At 43.9% G+C, this 17,896-nt stretch overlaps 1 long non-coding RNA gene across 1 annotated transcript; it reads right to left on the bottom strand.

The window, feature by feature from the left end:
• Positions 1–207: 207 nt before the first annotated feature.
• LOC308477013 lies at positions 208–948 on the bottom strand. The gene is made up of 2 exons (XR_013986343.1): positions 763–948; positions 208–329 (listed from the first exon to the last, which is right to left on the bottom strand). It is a non-coding gene; the product is annotated as an uncharacterized lncRNA (long non-coding RNA).
• Between the last annotated feature and the right edge of the window lie 16,948 nt (positions 949–17,896).

The raw sequence follows: 17,896 nt of genomic DNA, 5'->3' as shown, positions 1-17,896 counted from the left end.
GTTTCGTCGCTAAAGAGCTTAGTCATCAAGCTTTGTAGTAAATAATATACAAGAGAGAAGGCAGTATGTAAATGACTTAAAGAAGGGGTATATCTGTCCCCATTTGCATGTTTCGATCAGGAGGAGCATAGAAAGAAAACATTATATATAAAACAATTTAAACCAATTCCATAGTTTAAGAAGAAACAGGTCTTTGGAGGAAAGCAATGCTTTTAAATAGTTTTCATCCTTGTTTTTAATAGAATCACTCACTGAATTGCTTTTAAATATCCATACAGTGTGCTTTTTCTTGTATCTGTTTCAATTTCTGCTGTCAGACGCCTTGGGTCCTGCATTGGGAGAAAGGCGAGATGTAAATAAAATATTTTTTTAAAAAAGAAGAAGAGGATAATGCCCTTCAGTTTGTTAAACCTCCTTCAGTTTGTTAAACTTCCAGCATCAGCTCAGCAGCTACCCATCAAAGCTGAACAACCAGGTGACACAGCCACTTGACCAGGCTGCAGCTTAATGAGTTCATGGTAGATGAGACATTTGAAGTCAAGGACTTCCTGGCTCGAGACTCACATTCAGCCACTACAATTCATCTTTGATGAATGCTTCAAGGGGGGTGGGGGAATGTACCTGGGTGAAAGGAAGTAGAGGATTGCATTTTGCTAGCATAGCAGTTCGTCATACAGACTGTCCCAGGCGTGCAAAAAAGCACAGCTGATGTCAGAATTACAGACTGTCTCTTGATGATATATCAGCCAGGAATTTACATACATCTTTCAGGTGTGAAGAGCAGGTTTCCTGCATTTTCCTGCGGAAATAGGCTGGGCTTCTAAGCGTGCTGCTATCCCAGAAGCCTGCCTATCTGTCGGACTGTCTTTCTCCGATAATTGTCCGTATTTCACTTCATGCCTTGCCTTGAAAGCCGAGCCTCCATTTAAACATGTCAACACAGAACTGCCTTCCTTTTCTTTGAGACACGGTAGCTGTTTAACGTCTTGCTCGTCTCCCTTTTTCGGGTGCGCAGGAGGAGATGTGAGCATTGCGATGCTGCCGTTTCCAGGCTGCATTGCTAAGCACTGCTAAGACGTTTCGTCTCGGAAAATGTTTTGGTTTTTTGCTCCTTGCGTGTCAAAAAGCGTACATGTAATTAGCCAGCGAAACATCAGGGCATGGGAAATTAGTAAAATGCCTGGATTTCATCCAGATCTTATTAATCAGGTTGTTGGGGGGATTCTGTCTCCCTGCAGCTCTGCTTCTCCTTCCATTCTGCACCATTTGAGCTGTACCAGCCAAGCGGCCTTGAAAAATGTGTCAGCTGCAGACATCTGTTTGTTCCGTTTTATTTATTACTGACATATCCTGGCTGATTGCCTTGCTAACTAGGCTCTTTAAATATTGAGAACAAATAGGCTGGCACTCAGACACAATGCTGCCTAATTAAACCCTGCCCCTCGATCTTATCTTATTAGGAATCCGTTCCATTTCAGGGTTTGTTCATTGTTGTTTTTTCCAGATTCTGCAGAGTGCTTTGGGGTTCCAGACCCTCCAAATGTCTCTATTTTCCGGGGACAGTTCCAGATTTACAGAAGCCATCACTGTTTCTTATTTCATCCCGGAAAGTCCCGCTTTTCCTTAGGATGTCCCTATTTTCATCAGATAAATGTTGGAGCATATGGAGTTATGCGATCCTTGAGCCAAGGAAGCAAGGAACTACACAACCTTTAGAAGATAGCCCTGTATAGGGAAGGGTTTTTTTAATGTTTAATGTTATATTATGTTTTTATATATGTTGGAAGCTGCCCAGAGTGGCTGGGGCAATCCAGTCAGATGGGAGGGATATTATTATTATTATTATTATTATTATTATTATTATTATTAACCTATTGGAGGGCATGGGGTTCCTCAAGTATGCATCAATCTACACAACAATCCTATAAGATTGACATGGATTGATCTGCCCAAGGCTGTCCAGTGAGCATCAGGTCTGATCAGGGAGCTGAGACATATGCAGAAACATTGGAATGGTATTTGACTTTTAAAAAATGCAAATCTAAATGAAGACATGATACCATTGTTCTAACATAACTGTCGCCACAGTCAGTGGAAAACTGGTGTCCAATATAGAAAGATCTAAGTTTTAGAGCGAGACTCAGCAAACGCAGTCTGATGGGCCCTCCTGCCAGGCTTAGCTGGTGATGGCAATGTTGGCAGACAGCGGTATTCCTATGCAGCCACAATTATAATTTTGTAGAATGTCACCAATTTTAATTTCATATAATATCACACCAAAGCACTATGGGAAATCTAAAGGGCAACCCCCAGATCCCACACTTAAAGGCTATATAAATTTCACCCAATGTCCCAAAGTGATGCTCCATCAGGATACGATGAGAAATTAACATGCCAGCTCCCAGAACCAGCAGCCTTCTTGGTTATAAGGAGGTCTTTGGGCAGACATCAGTGGTGGGACATTCTGGGATTTCAGGAGTTGCCTGAGAAGGCTGTTTGCTGACCCCTGGCCATGATGTAAAGGTAAATTTCCAGTTATATCAAGAAACACGTAAGTCAGATCAACAGGGCTCAAATGACATGATACAGACAGGATTGTGCATCCAGCCGCATATCTCTCAAACACGTGGGGGCTGCTCAAAACCATAATATTCAATGCTCAGCTGTAATATAATTAGAGCTGTGCAATAACTCCAGCCAAATCCTAGCTCCCAAGCCAGATCAGGCTGATTTCGTTCTACCTGTGATTCTCATTCAGCAGGTTGAGACGGCCTCAGATCAGGTCCATTCAAAGCGATCTGGGTCTGTTGGGGGTAGGGGGAGACGGCAAGGAGACCCTCTCCCAACCACAAGTTTAATTAGAGTTAAAACCTTAATGAAACACTGTGCCCTCTGCAGGGTGGTGAACAAGCAATGTCTAGGAAGTTCTTAATGGAGGGGAAGCCTTTCTCCAGAAAATAAAAGCTGCCATTCCAGCTGTGATTCCTCTTGGCGTGTAAAAAGAACCCATGTAATTCCACTACATTCTGCCTCTACAACTTATTACTTTTACATTTCTGGAAGTCACTGTATATCAGCTGGTGGGAGAAGTGAGTTCAGACTTGCTTTCTGTAGGGATGCTCACGAGAATCTCAGTTTGGCAACTAAGCCAGCTGTGCCTCTGCCTGTCTCTCATCTGATGTCATATACAATATTAGGCATGCGTGGTTTGGGGATAATGGCCTCACGAGCAAACTGAGAGCCGGGCCAGGCCAAATGTGGTCTGTGGGCTGAGGGCTCCCCACAGTAACTGGCTGCAACTCTCCAAGATTTCAGGCAAGGGACATTACCAGCCATATCTGTAGATGTGGGAGATTGAACCGGCAACCTTCTGCATGCAAAGCAAGTGTTCTGCCACTGAGCTATGGCCCTTTCTCAAATCCAACTTAAGAACAAAACCCACGTGTGCCGTTGCATGCATGCACAGGACAATATGAGCCTCTTTGTGTCTTTTTTCTTTTCTACTGTTGGCATTTGTTTATTTGTCTCCCTCTGCGGCTTAATGCACTGCTGCTATTGTCTTTTGCTTAGAGCAGCTTTCGGATTTCACCATTTTCCATGGATCACTCAGACAGAGCTTGCTACAAGAATGATGGGGAGAGAAAAAAAATGATTATGAAATGAAGAATTTTGCCATGATGCAACTTTAACACACACACACACAAAAAACACCCAATGGAAAAGGAGGGGGACCTTCCCGAGCTCTTCGCCTCCACTTCAATCCCTCGTTCCTTTCCTGTGGCTTCTAAATTTTACATTTGCATCGCTGCCAACTTGGAACAGCAAATAAAAACACAGCTCTTCAATAATGTATGCGCAGCCTGCTCTGAAAGCTGTGAGCATATTTTGGCAAAGTCCTTCTACATCAAACGAGGGCCTCTTCTCTGAGATTACGTTTTCTTCCACTGCCTCAGGGAAGAGGCTGTCCAAGCTCCCAGGAAGCTCAGTTGCATTGGGGGGGGGGGGTTGTGTGTCTCCCCCCCCCAAAAAAAACCACCACCACTTTGTTTAGATTAAGCTTTGTAATGTATGGAACGGCCTTCATACTAAATGCAATGGTACAGATTTATTTGGTCTGGTAGAAGAGGGCACTAATAGAAGCAAGGTCGATTTGTTTGTTTCTTAGGGGTCTTGTATGCATATCCCCTCCTGCTGCGATTCTATGGTGGTGACGCTGCAAAGACCCCGGAGCTGAGCTGCCGCTCAACCCGGATCCACATAAGGCAATTTTCATACCTGATTTCTTATAGCATTGCGATAAATCAAATATGGTGGTCACCAAGCATTGCTTGGCTCCAAGGCAACTGTAGTAGCACCAGGTGAACCACCTACTGAGCCTCTTGGGCTTGCCAATCAGAGCGTCAGCAGTTTGAATCCCTGCAATAGGGTGAGCTCCCATTGCTCTGTCCCAACTCCTGCCAACCTAGCAGTTTGAAAGCACATCAGTGCAAGTAGATAAATAGGTACCACTGTGGCGGGAAGGTAAACGGTGTTTACATGCACTCTGGTTTCTGTTGCGGTGTTCTATTGAACCAGAAGCAGTTTAGTCCTGCTGGCCACATGCCATGGAAAGCTGTCTGTGGACAAACGCCGGCTCCCTTGACCTGAAAGCGAGATGAGCACTGCAACCTCATAGTCACCTTTGACTGGACTTAATCGTCCAGGGGTCCTTTACCCTTTTACCTTTTTTTCAAGGCGAATGAGAGGCTGGTCTGGTTGCTGCATCAAGGACATAGCCCAGTCAAGATGTCAGCTCTATTAGTCCTGCTGGGACACAGGGGCCCCAAGCAAATGTCCCAAAAAGCTAGGTGCTGATGCTGAACCTACCTGCCTGCCCTTTTACCCAAGGACAGAGCAAACAATTTGCAAGTGGAAGACACCAGTTTTGGTCTTCAGTTTCTGCAAGATCAGACGTCTAAGGACCGGCACAGCGTTTTCTGTTAAAAGAATCTCAGTACCCATCTAAGTAGCTCATCATCAGGGACACATAAATTATGCCCCAGTCTATAGCATGCCATAGGTTCCCACGCCTGGAAGTGGTGCTGTAAAGCTATTCAGTTAGTGCTCGGAAGTTGCTGATGCAACACCTTGATAGGCTGAACTCCTAGTTCTATATGACGCGGTAGCTGGACATCTCCTCTGCTGCTTGGAAACCTTTTTGGACAGCTCCCTAGCCCAGCCTGTCAGATGAAAATTTGAACCACACAGCAATGGTGGCAGAAATGGGACACTCTTATGGCTGGGGGGGGGAAGAGTGGGAAAGAGATGGGGGTACTGAAGTGAAGGCACGAGACAGGTGTTGATCAGCAAGTTAGCAATGCAGGTGCACGCTAATTGTCAAGCCCGCAGTAGCTCTTTTTATTGATGCACACATGCAAAATCAAGCAGATACATTTTGGGCTGTGACCTTTACAAATCTTCGAATCCCGAGATCGAGGGGTGGCACAAAGTTATTTTGGCACTTGTTTCCACACGTCACTTTTCCCTTGCATAATGTTTTTCTAGAAAGAGACAAAGGTCTCAAAGGACAGAGGTTACAGACAGGGCACGGCAGGCTGCTGAGACCGCAAAAGAGGTTAGATACAGGCTATGATGTCCTCAGACATTTCCGTGAGGGGGAGAATGTTGCGCACCCCAGGGTCACGCATGCAGGTAGACTGATGCTGCCTGCGGGTGGGGGAATGTGCTCCTTCTGGACCCCACCCCCCACTCTCCGCGATACCCCTACAGGGTACTGTTCAATCATTCTATTGCATAGTGTTTGTGTGGGGGTTTGTGTCAGCATCCCATGGGTAGGTCCTTTCCTTGTATATCTATTTATCTTCACTGGCATTGCGAGGGGTTGCGGGGTCCAGAGATTGGTTGGTTGTGTTCAGATGGTTGCAGTGTGGCTTGTTTGCATGTGTCCACAAGTTAGTGACTCATACTGAACATTGACAAACTGGGGAAAAGATTGAATCACAAGTGGAGACAATCTGTATACTTTCCCTTGTTTATTTTGTAGCACAAGAAGATCTTCAGTAGAAACTAATTGAAGAAAAAAGAACAAACCAAACTTTTCAATATACATTATAATGTGGGAAACCTAGCTAGAAGTAGTTTTGTTTCTTAAGACTGAAGGTTGATTTGTGCGTATATGGACCGATTTTGAGTGTTATCTTTAAGGGACGGGGACTGAAAGTTGAATAAAACATTTTCCCAGATAGAAGAGAGAGGCAGGCAGGCAGGCAGATGATAGAGATTGATATTGATATTGATAGAGATAGAGAGAAATCATGGATGGAAGGAAGGGAGGGAGGAAGGAAGGGAGGGAGGAGGGAAGGGAAGGAAATGGGACACTCTCCCACCAATCCTTCATGGGGGGAAAGTGGACAGGCAGAAAGAGTCAGGCGGACTTGCAGAAGGAACAGGATTATAGGCCACTCCTATGCCAAGATTCCTGTTAACCCTAGTCTGACAAATTAATATGGCTGGATGCGGGATTAATTATTGAAAGCCGGGGAAGAGAAAACCACTTTATTGTGGGGAAAGAACACAGTCCCACATCACACTCACAAGATGCACCTGCAAAATCCATCTGTCTCTGCGGATATTGTAAAAAATTATTTAGACATCACTGGAAGCAAGCTAGAAGCAATGAGATAAAAGCTGTACTTTATGAATGCTCTCGGTAGCTCTCCCTTCGGCAACATAAATACCTCTGGCATCTGCGGGGAGATATGTGTCACCATAAAATGGCAGAGGCTATTCATTTGTTCATATCTATTATTATTCTGTCCTTCCATGCCAACTCCCATGTTTCCACTGACTCTGGCTGAATTGCATAGCTCTCCCTTCCAAACCACAGCACTGAGTGATAGAGGGATGTGTATTTTAAGAAGTCAACATAACATGGACTGAGTCCCCTTCAGCATTTAGTTCCAGCCCCATTTCACACACAAAGGATGGATAAACCTATCAATTTCAGTTTTTCCTTTTCCATTCACCCCATTTCCACATCAGCTTCAGATTTATTTATTTTTAAAGGAATCTGCATGAAACCTGTGACACCTCTTCATGTGCATTTTCCCCAATAGAGGCATTCTTGCAAGCACTTTTCCTTAACAGAATGCCTTTTTTCTGCATTATTTTCTCTGATGTGTGCAATCCTGTGCACACTTCACATTTTGGAGAACCACAGTGCAGAATTTTGAGAAGTTTGAGTTTTTAGGAATAGCTCTGTTTCAGTACAAGCCTTGGTGATGGAAGTTTGAATTAAAGAGGTTTTAGGGAAAAGGTAAAGGTAAAGGATCCCTGGACGGTTAAAACCAGTCAAAGGTGACTATGGGGTTGCGGCGCTCATCTTGCTTTCAGACCAAGGGAGCCAGCGTTTGTCCACAGACACCTTTCCAGGTCATGTGGCCAGCATGACTAAACCACTTCTGGAGCAATGGGACACCATGACATAAGCCAGAGCACACAGAAACACCATATACCTTCCAGCCACAACAGTACCTATTTATCTACCTACACTGGTATGATTTCAAACTGCTAGGTTGGCAGGAGCTGAGACAGAGCAACGGGAGTTCACTCTGTCACAGGGATTTGAACCACCAACCTTCTGATTGGCAAGCCCAAGAGGCTCAGTGGTTTAGACCACAGTGCCACCCACGTCCCTACAGAGGTTTTACATTAAAATGTGAAGCCCATACCTCAATCTCTAACACATATAGAGTGATATGGGAGCCATATCCTCATGATGCCATCCCACACCAACAGTGCTGGATTTATGTATAGGCTAAGTAGGCTGAAGCCTAGGGTCTCTAAATCTAGGGGGCCAAACTAGACTGCCCGCTCCCCAGTGCCCCAGTCTCCCCTCTCCCAAAATTGCAAACCCAAGACTTCATGCAAGGGCAGGGCAACTCGGGCCCAGCAACTATGAGACTCAGGGCTAGCCAGTGGGGCCCAATTTGAAGCAGTGGGGCGCAACTTGAAGTTTGGGGTTTTTTTGTTTGTTTTTTGGTAGGGCCCCAGTTCACAGCCAAAGTCTGCAAAATCTTAGAGATATAAATGAAATCCAAAAAAAACCCAAGATCATGGCCACTGGGCCCATCACCTCCTGGCAAATAGAAGGGGAAGAAATGAAGGCAGTGGGAGATTTTACTTTCTTGGGTTCCATGATCACTGCAGATGGTGACAGCAGTCACGAAATTAAAAGACGCCTGCTCCTTGGGAGAAAGGCGATGGCAAACCTAGACAACATCTTAAAAAGCAGAGACATCACCTTGCCAACAAAGGTCCGTATAGTAAAAGCCATGGTTTTCCCAGTAGTGATGTATGGAAGTGAGAGCTGGACCATAAAGAAGGCTGATCGCCGAAGAATTGATGCTTTTGAATTATGGTGCTGGAGGACTCTTGAGAGTCCCATGGACTGCAAGAAGATCAAACCTATCCATTCTTAAGGAAATCAGCCCTGAGTGCTCACTGGAAGGACAGATCCTGAAGCTGAGGCTCCAATACTTTGGCCACCTCATGAGAAGAGAAGACTCCCTGGAAAAGACCCTGATGTTGGGAAAGATGGAGGGCACAAAGAGAAGGGGATGACAGACGAGGTGGTTGGACAGTGTTCTCGAAGCTACCAGCATGAGTTTGACCAAACTGCGGGAGGCAGTGAAAGAAGGGCCTGGCGTGCTCTGGTCCATGAGGTCATGAAGAGTTGGATGCAACTAAACGACTAAACAACAACAACAAAACAGATTGCCCTGGTGCGGGGACCCCCTTAGGAGCAGCCCACAGGGCCCAATTTGGTCCAATTGCTCCAATTGCCTTAAGGTCAGCCCTGATGAGACTGTGCAGAGGTTGGACTGACAAGCCCTGCACTTTCTAGGGCCCTGGTGTCACCATTCAGAGTACAGACTCAAGGACTTGTTTCCACACTGTGACTGCAGGCCAAATCACCGGTCAGGAGAGTTATGAGATTCAGGTGAGGGTCAGATGCCTTGTCAATCCCAGTAGGTATATAAGAGGACGACCACCCTGGTCAGGCCTTCACGTTACAAGAAAGGAGATTCTGACTAAACATCGGGAAATCTGCTCTAAAGCCTTTTTGAATTTTCATGAGGACTTTTTAAAAAAAATGCAAACTGGTATGGAAATGTGCAGAACTGATCTTCAGATTTTAAAAATCAGAAACTGGGAGAATCCTACATTGATAGATTAGCCCATCCCTACATTAGGATCTCCACCTGTGTTTCAAACCAGTGAACTCTCATTCACTCCGTGTTCACCTGTGAGAAGGAAATGTATGGTTTTCTTTAAATGTCTATTAACTGTGTTGTCAAACAGGCTACCTATCAAACCTTCCTTTTGATCTGGAGAGGCAGAAGAAGGTAACCATGAGAACAGTTCTGGACAGGCCTCCTCCTTTCCTGTTCCAATCTCTGTTCCATTCCCCTGGGGCTTGAGGCAAGAGAAATGTTTCCCAAGGAGAGTGTTATTTCCATTAAACTGCTAAAATAAGGCCTCCCCATCAAACAATGATAAATGGTTCCCTTTAGGGGGAAAACATGCATCGTTTAACAGATGATGTTTTTACAGGTTAAATGAAGTCTCCTAACCAAGCTATTCTCTTAGTGTATGTACGGAGCATAAAGAAACACAATTTATACCCAAAGTTCCTTTGGATTTGTTCAAAAGTGCTGGCACTCGTAATAGCAAAGCTACTCCAGGCCTGTTCATATTTTGCACAGGAAAGAATTCCAGTATGAATGCCAACATTATTCCTATTGAAATGAATCTAGTACTATAGAGAATTCTTAGAATAGCATGCTACATCTAGCATGGAGAGATCTCAAGGAACAGTCTTAATTTGAAGATTCTGAATTTCACATCCATATTTTAAGATTTCACCAAATCTCTGGACCTCCCACTTTCCCCTCCATGGGTCCTATTGTATACCCTCTCAACTGCATATTATTCCATAATCCATATTTTGTATTTTTCCATATTGTCCATGATATTTGCTACATTACAAGTGTTGTTAAAATCCTGCTAATGTTTGTATTTGCTTACAGTGGTCTCCTAGATAAATTATATATATCCCCCCCCCCCCATTCTTTATTGAAGTCTTGGTCTTCTTGGTTCCTGAGCCTTCCAGTCAGTTTTGCCATTTCACCGTATTCCAACAGCTTGATTTGCCATTTCTCTCTGGTAGGGACTTTGTCTTCTTTCCAACTCTGGGGCTAGTAGCATCTGCACGGCTGTTGTCGCAAATATGAAGTCTTTTCTGTTCCTTTGGAATGTTAGTACCTACAATTCCTAATAAAAAAGCTTCTGGTTTGTTTTTGTTTTTTTACAAAAGTTATTTTAAACATTTTTTTCAATTCATTATATATCATTTCCCAAAATGCTTTTATAACCTTACATGTCCACCACATATGGTAATTTGGATTCTTATTTTTTAAAAGCCCTGCATACTAGTGATAAATAAGAGGAGATGCCTCAACTTTGTATATTGACTTATGAGCTTCCATGGACTGGACATCGGTAGAACCAGAGTGATGGAATAGATAGATGAAAATTTGGTTGACACAGCAAGCCAGTTCATAAGTTTTTTTGTTCTAATATAGAAAAACTCATGATTGCATATGTTATCTCCTCTAAGCTACTGTGGTTTTGCAGTGCATAGGATATATCGCCAAAAATCAAAATGTCATTTTTTAGCAGTTCTTGAATATAAATTGCTACTATTTTAATCAATAACTCTTCTCTCATCAGGCTATTGCACAAATTTCGACTGCTGCACTTGCCTCCCATCCCATCCTTGCCACTACATCGAATTGAAAGGAGAGTGGTGACTGCATTATGCTGCATATGTGCTGCTTGAAGTTATAACATTCAGAATTGCAGGATTCCTGCACTGAGCACAGGACTGGATCAGAGGACCTCTTAAGGAAGGTCCCTCCAAACTCTGAACACCTGCGATTCTATGAGAAAGAGCAGGGCAAGTTTTAGAGACATCCAAGAATAAAACATGTTTGAGACTCAGCCAAAAGCAAAGTCTCTTTATCTACTGCTAAGCTTGTTCACATACTTGGGGAAGGGTTTAAGGGTCACTGTGAGATTTGCATGTAGTTGAAGCAGGGGGCCAATAAAAAAGAACATTTGGGAAAGGCTAGAGCATCTGCTTGGGACGTAGAAGTTCCCAGGTTCAATGTCTAGGTAAGGCTGGGAATGTCCCCTGCCTGAAACCATGGAGAGCAGTTGACCAATAGTCAGGGCAGACAATACTGAGCCATATTGGCTTAGCGGAAGGCAGCTTCTGTAGCCTTATTGGAGTTCACCGATTGGGTCTGCGTTGCTCCGGGACAGGAGGAAGGAAGTCAAATGACACCGAGGTTGGTTCAAAGAAAGAGTTTATTCTGCTCTCCAGATAGCAGAAGGCACTTGCGTGATCAAGTCCACAGCAAGTCCAAAGAAATGACAAGTTTCATGCAGTATATATATCCTCCAGACACCCTCTCCCCCTTCCCCAGCCACGTCAGCTTGTACACGCAGGTTGACATCACAGATGTTCCTGCTCCGGCACTCTTAACCATAAAAGGGATTTCCTTCCTCCACTCCTGACCATAAAAGGATCTTCCTCTTCTTACTCTTATCTTGGAGGAAGAGGTCATCATCATCATCTGGTGTTTTTCCCAGACTTGGGTCTGTGAGTCTTTGTGGTAAGAACATAAGATAAGGCACAAACATGTTTTCTCTATTCTACTGGTGCAGTCAGGGTCATCCTTGACGTCACAAACTGATAAAGGAGAGAGCTGTGTTCTTGCTCAACGGCTCAAGTTTATGCATTTTAGCTAAGGAAAAATAGGGATTTTGGTGTAGTTTAAAACTGCCTGCACAGTCAGTTTTGGGTTTTGGGAAACCCATTCCTTCACTTCCCATGTTCCTGTGTCACAGACTGAACTCTTAAGAGTTACGGAAAATCTTGTTTTGTGTGATCTCCTACGAAAAGGATACAGATTCCCTGCACCTCAACAGATAGGAAAAAGTTATCTACCCTGGGTAGTTTTGTCACCTTAGCAATGTTTTATTTTTTTCACACTTGCCTTTCCTTGCACGGACATTTATCTTTGATTCAAACCCCTGCAGATCTTTGTGTATAAGAAACTTTAAAAATTGAAAACCCACCTGAGTCTTCTCATGCAACCGATACTTACGCAAGGCAGGTTTCATCCATTATTTATTCTCCGGCTTCTGCCAACCGTGTCATAGATGGCCTTTTTGTTATATTATCTGTCTCTTCTTTCCCCTTCTGTTTCCCCAACATAACAATGGGTTGAAATTTAGCAGGAATATTTTAGCAGGCGGCCTTCAGCGTTAGACCCTTAGCAAGTCAAAGGCAGTGGAGATGAATAAATCATTGGTCAAAGCCTAAGCCTAAATCAAGTACAGTGGTACCTTGGTTCTCAAACGCCTTGGTTCCCAAAAACTGAAAGCCCAGAAGTAAGTGTTCCAGTTTTCAAACGTTTTTTGGAAGCTGAACATCGAATGCAGTTGTTGGCTATTGTTTCTGGGGCACCTGCACCAATCAGAAGCTGTGCCTTGGTTTTCAAACATTTTGGAAGTCAAATAGACTTCCGGAATGGATTAAGTTTGGCGCTTTTGTTCTTGCTATTTATTTTGTGTTTTTGTTTTTGAGGCTTTTTCAGTTAATTTGTTTTTGTGACTTTGTGGAACCCAATTCAGCTAATGATTGATTGATTGATTGATTGATTGTGTGACTGCAGAAATGGATAAAAGCCCCCCATCCAAACAATGACTATTATTAGTGCAGGTAAGAATTTATTTTTTAATCATCTACAACGCTCTCTTATTTATTTTATAGTACAGTACATTGATTATTGCTTTCATTCTATGGATCAGTGGTCTTGTTAGATAGTAAAATCCATGTTAAATTACTGTTTTAGGGGTTGTTTATAAAAGTCTGGAACGGACTGATCCATTTTGCATTCCTTTCTATGGGAAAGCGCACCTTGGTTTTGGAACGCTTTGGTTTTGGAACGGACTTCTGGAACAGATTAAGTTTGAGAACCAAGGTACTACTGTAATGCACTGAAAAGAGATGTGGGGGGGAATGTTTGTTAGCAAGGCCATCAGTTCCCCCAAAATAAGGTAAATAAGGGATCCCTGACCATTAGGTCCAGTCGTGACTGATTCTGGGGTTTCTGCGCTCATCTCGCTTTATTGGCCGAGGGAGCTGGCGTACAGCTTCCGGGTCATGTGGCCAGCATGACTAAACCGCTTCTGGCGAACCAGAGCAGCGCACGGAAACACCATTTACCTTCCCACCGGAGTGGTACCTATTTATCTACTTGCACCTGATGTGCTTTTGAACTCCTAGGTTGGCAGGAGCAGGGACCGAGCAACAGGAGCTCACCCCGTCACAGGGATTCGAACCGCCGACCTTCTGATCGGCAAGTCCTAGGCTCTGTGGTTTAACCCACAGCGCCACCCGCATCCCTTCCCCCAAAATGGAAGTCAGCAATTAGCATTTTGTGTATTTGCTTCCCCCTTTCATGAAATGCATGGGCCTCAAATGACCTGTGTTTTTCACATTCTAACTCCTGCCACATGTCACTCAATGAGGAAAACACGTGGAATGTCTGACGGCGATGAGCCACCCTAGATGAATCTCCCTTCTCCTCTCAGCCATTTCTGTTACGCTATGGAAATATAACTAGAAGCTGGCAGTCCATTAACGGTTTTTAACTGCAGGTTTCATTATCCATGGATAAGGGGATTTGTCTTTTCTCTCAGCAGAACAGAATGAAAGCAAATAATAGCAAGGACATTTATTGGGTTAGCTAATGGAGGAAAAAAACCTGGGCTTTATTCTGCAGGCACATCATGTATGCCACCAATTTCCCATGCTTCTACAAATAAAAAGATCAGGATGTCTCTGAAAACACGCCGTCTCAACTTGACGCTCTATCATTCAGTGATTGTCATGATGGCTAAATTAATACGCTTATTAAGATACCTTCATTTCCTCCCTCTCTGCCGCAGCTGCTACCGCATCCCTCTTAAAGCCTCGCTTTCCCCAAGAAGCTGGAATTGTTCAAATGACCTTTGCATGTCTAAAGCAAGCAAATACTCACTGAGGTATCCCTCAAGACACCTCACCAAACACTTTTAATGAGCTCCTGTCTCCTCTTCCTCTTTTAAACTTCAGCCAATCTGCAAAAAAAGGCATAAAAGACCCCTGTATCTCGTTGCTCTAGGCAAACCATTTGCTTCCCCACATAATGAACAGCTGCTAACATCTTATTGCTCTAGGCAAGTCGTTCCAACCTTCATCCTTGAGAGAACAGCAACAGCTTCCTTAAGTGGATAATTCCTTTCCCGGGTTTCCCACTCGCTTAGCCTTCTGATCTCTGCGACCTTTTTCACAGATGCTTTCCTCTGCCTGAGACTCGTCTACTGTAGGGATGGGGAAACCTGTTCTTAGGCTCAGGCTCCATCATCCTGGGCTATGGACCATGCTGTCTGGGGCTGCCTGGAGTCAAGAGTCCAACATCTGCAGGGCCACATATTCCCTACTCAAGATCTACTGCAAAGTTTCTCAGAATACTGATGGTTGTACAGGTTGCGAACAACTAATAGTGCGCCAAGTTGGCCATCGATAAGGTCCCACAGACTGCCCAGGTAGGTTGCCACCAATCCCTACTGCATCGCTCTGTGCAAAGGTGCACACATGAGCTGTGATCTTCCTGTGATCTACCACGCTGAATCTTTGATATGCTCGGTAGGTGCTGGTTTCATCATCATCATCACCATCTGGCCAGGCCTCCCCAGCCACTCTGGGTGGCTCCCAACAGAATATTAAAAACACGATAAAACATCAAATATTAAAAACTTCCCTAAACAGGGCCGCCTTCAAATGTCTTCTAAAAGTCAGGTGACTGTTTATTTCCTTGACATCTGATGGGAGGGCGTTCCACAGGTCAGGGGCCACTACCGAGAAGGCCCTCTGCCTGGTTCCCTGTAACCTCACTTCTCCCAGTAAGGGAACTTCCAGAAGGCCCTTGGCGCTGGATCTCAGTGTCCGGGCTGAACAATGGGCTCCTTCAGGTATACTGGGCCGAGGCTGTTTAGGGCTTTAAAGGTCAACACCAACACTTTGAATTGTGCTCAAATACGTACTGGGAGCCAATGTAGGTCTTTCAGGACCAGTGTTATATGGCCACTCCCAGTCACCAGTCTAGCTGCATCATTCTGGATTAGTTGTAAGTGATGCCTGAAAGCAAATTGCCTGAGCCCATTTCTATTTTTTAAATAATATTTTTATTAAATTTTCAAGAAAAACAACAACAACAAATACAAATACAGTGGTACCTCTGGTTACGAACACTTCTGGTTACAAACGCTTCAGGTTATGAACTCTGCTAACCCAGAAGTAGCTGCTCCTGGTTGCAAACTTTGCCCCGGGATGTGAACGGAAATTGCGCGCCAGAGGCGCACACACAGCAGGAGGCCCCATTAGTGAAAGCGTGCCTCAGCATAAGAACGGTTTCAGCTTAAAAACGGACCTCCAGAAGGAATTAAGTTCATAACCAGAGGTACCACTGTACAATAACAGCCACAAACAAAGAAAAATATACACTAAAACAATATCATATCATAAAAAGGGATTCTATTAATCCGGTGACTCCCCCCTCCCCCCTCCCCCGCACCCCTGGTTCTTTCATTTTTCTTTTCAACCGCATATCATTTCTACTCAAAATTATTTTTTACCTCAAAGTTCCTGTAGTATTTCTAAAATTACAAGTGTTCTTAAAATCCTGCCATTGTATTAATCTGTTTACAAGACTTTTGCAAATACATACAGAAGAAGAAGAAGAAGAAGAAGAAGAAGAAGAAGAAGAAGAAGAAGAAGAAGAAAAGAGTTTGGATTTGATATCCCACCTTTCACTCCCTTTAAGGAATCTCAAAGCGGCTAACATTCTCCTTTCCCTTCCTCCCCCACAACAAACACTCTGTGAGATGAGTGGGGCTGAGAGACTTCAAAGAAGTGTGACTAGCCCAAGGTCACCCAGCAGCTGCATGTGGAGGAGCGGAGAAGCGAACCCAGTTCCCCAGATTACGAGACTACCGCTCTTAACCACTTCACACACTGGCTCATAATAAACATTTCCCATTCTTTTTTTAAATTTCTTGCCATCTTGATAATAATATCTTATTTCTAGGAGAACTTCCGTCCTTTTGGCACTCATAAACCGGGCCTCCTCCTCCTATTGGTAAACTGCTATCGTTTCACAATGGGAATATGGGAGTTGTTTAAAAAGGCTAAGCAAATTCACAAAACAGTTTAGGGCAGGACGAAGAGCGTGTCATACTGCCGTGTCAAACAGAGCTACAAAAAAGGCAGAGGATAATTTGGAGATGAGGTGCAATTATTCAAGTTGGACTGGAGCCAGGATGGTGACAGTGACATCTCTGCTCTTTGTGGAAAGTTACTATGGGATGTTTTGTTGGATGGGTCAACTCCTTCCTTTCCCTTCTAACATGTAGGATGGCACCTCCATCAGCTTATGGTGTCCAGCAATAAGTTGCCGAGTGCGGGGAAATTAGCAAGAGGAAAGAGTGCCATCTCTTGAAAGATATGTGTAACTGAGCTCAACACCCTACAAATTGTTTCGCTGATACTTTACTTAACAAATGAAGTGCTCTTAAGTGATCTTTATGACTATTAGAAATGTGTTTCATTTAGCGCCTTCCATCTAAGTATCTCAAACCACTTACAATAATCATCAGAGCTGATTGCAGACTCTCTCTCTCTTTTTAAGAAAAATTCCCCCATTTATCACTGAATGTTTTTTTTTCCTTTGGGCCTCCAAATTGCTTTAGGTATTAATCTTTTGGTTTCCGTACACGGACAGATTACAACTGCAGTTAAAGATCTTCAAGCCTTTTCAACAAGTATACATTTTCACCGAAGAAACAGAACTTTGGTGGATCACATCTGGTCCAGTATCTTGCTTCCAGGAGTTGATAACTGCTTATCAGCTGATACAGTCAAACCTCAGAATTCAAACGGCTCCGTTGCCGAACGTTTCAGTTCCCAAACGCCGAAAACTCAGAAGTAAGTCTTCTAGTTTTCGAATGTTCTTCAGAACTCGAACTCCCTAGAGGTCATCCTAGAGGTATCATGTGGTATAATGGAGGCTTCTGGGGAATTTTACCTGTGTGGGGAACACCCTTTGGGGTGACCTCCTAATTTTCAGTGGGAGGGGCTATATCCTGCAAGGTACTGTAGAAAGGGTGTTTTCCTTCTCTCTTTGTGCTATGGAAGTGGCTTAGAAAGTGCAGAACAACTGCCTAGGCAGAGCTGCTCTGCTCTCTGAATCGGGTGCAAGCATCTTTTCCCCAGACACAAATAACTGGGTTTTGTTTTGTTTTGAAAGTGGCTCTTCTTAAAAGTTACCGACCACCACCACCGTGACCGCAAACTACAAAGCTTTGCTGAAAGCTTTTATGTCCGTTTCATGAAGTCTACACAGCATTCTCCTGTGGGAGATTCTCACTTTTAGATGGTTGTTGTGCCGTTTCTATTTCTTCTGCTCAGATCTTATTGAACCTTCCATTGTAGTTAGTCTACAGAGAGGAGGGAGGTGATTTGTGAGAGGGAACATTTGGGGTGTGTGTTTTCTCCCTACAAAGTATCATTTTCCTATCTTCACGGTTGTAAAGATAAACTGGTCAATGCGCACAAAACAAGCCTGTTCTTGCTACTCGTGATAGAAAACAACCGGGTGTCTATATTTGTTGTCACGTCATGTCTCTTTCCTTGACCTTCTCTCCTCAGCAATCTCTTTAC

This window comes from Podarcis pityusensis (assembly GCF_964106645.2).
Source record: "Podarcis pityusensis genome assembly, chromosome: 5".
NCBI classification, from domain to species: domain Eukaryota; kingdom Metazoa; phylum Chordata; class Lepidosauria; order Squamata; family Lacertidae; genus Podarcis; species Podarcis pityusensis.
The sequence above is the reverse complement of the archived record's forward strand: the minus strand, read 5'-3'. Positions and strand labels throughout refer to the sequence as shown.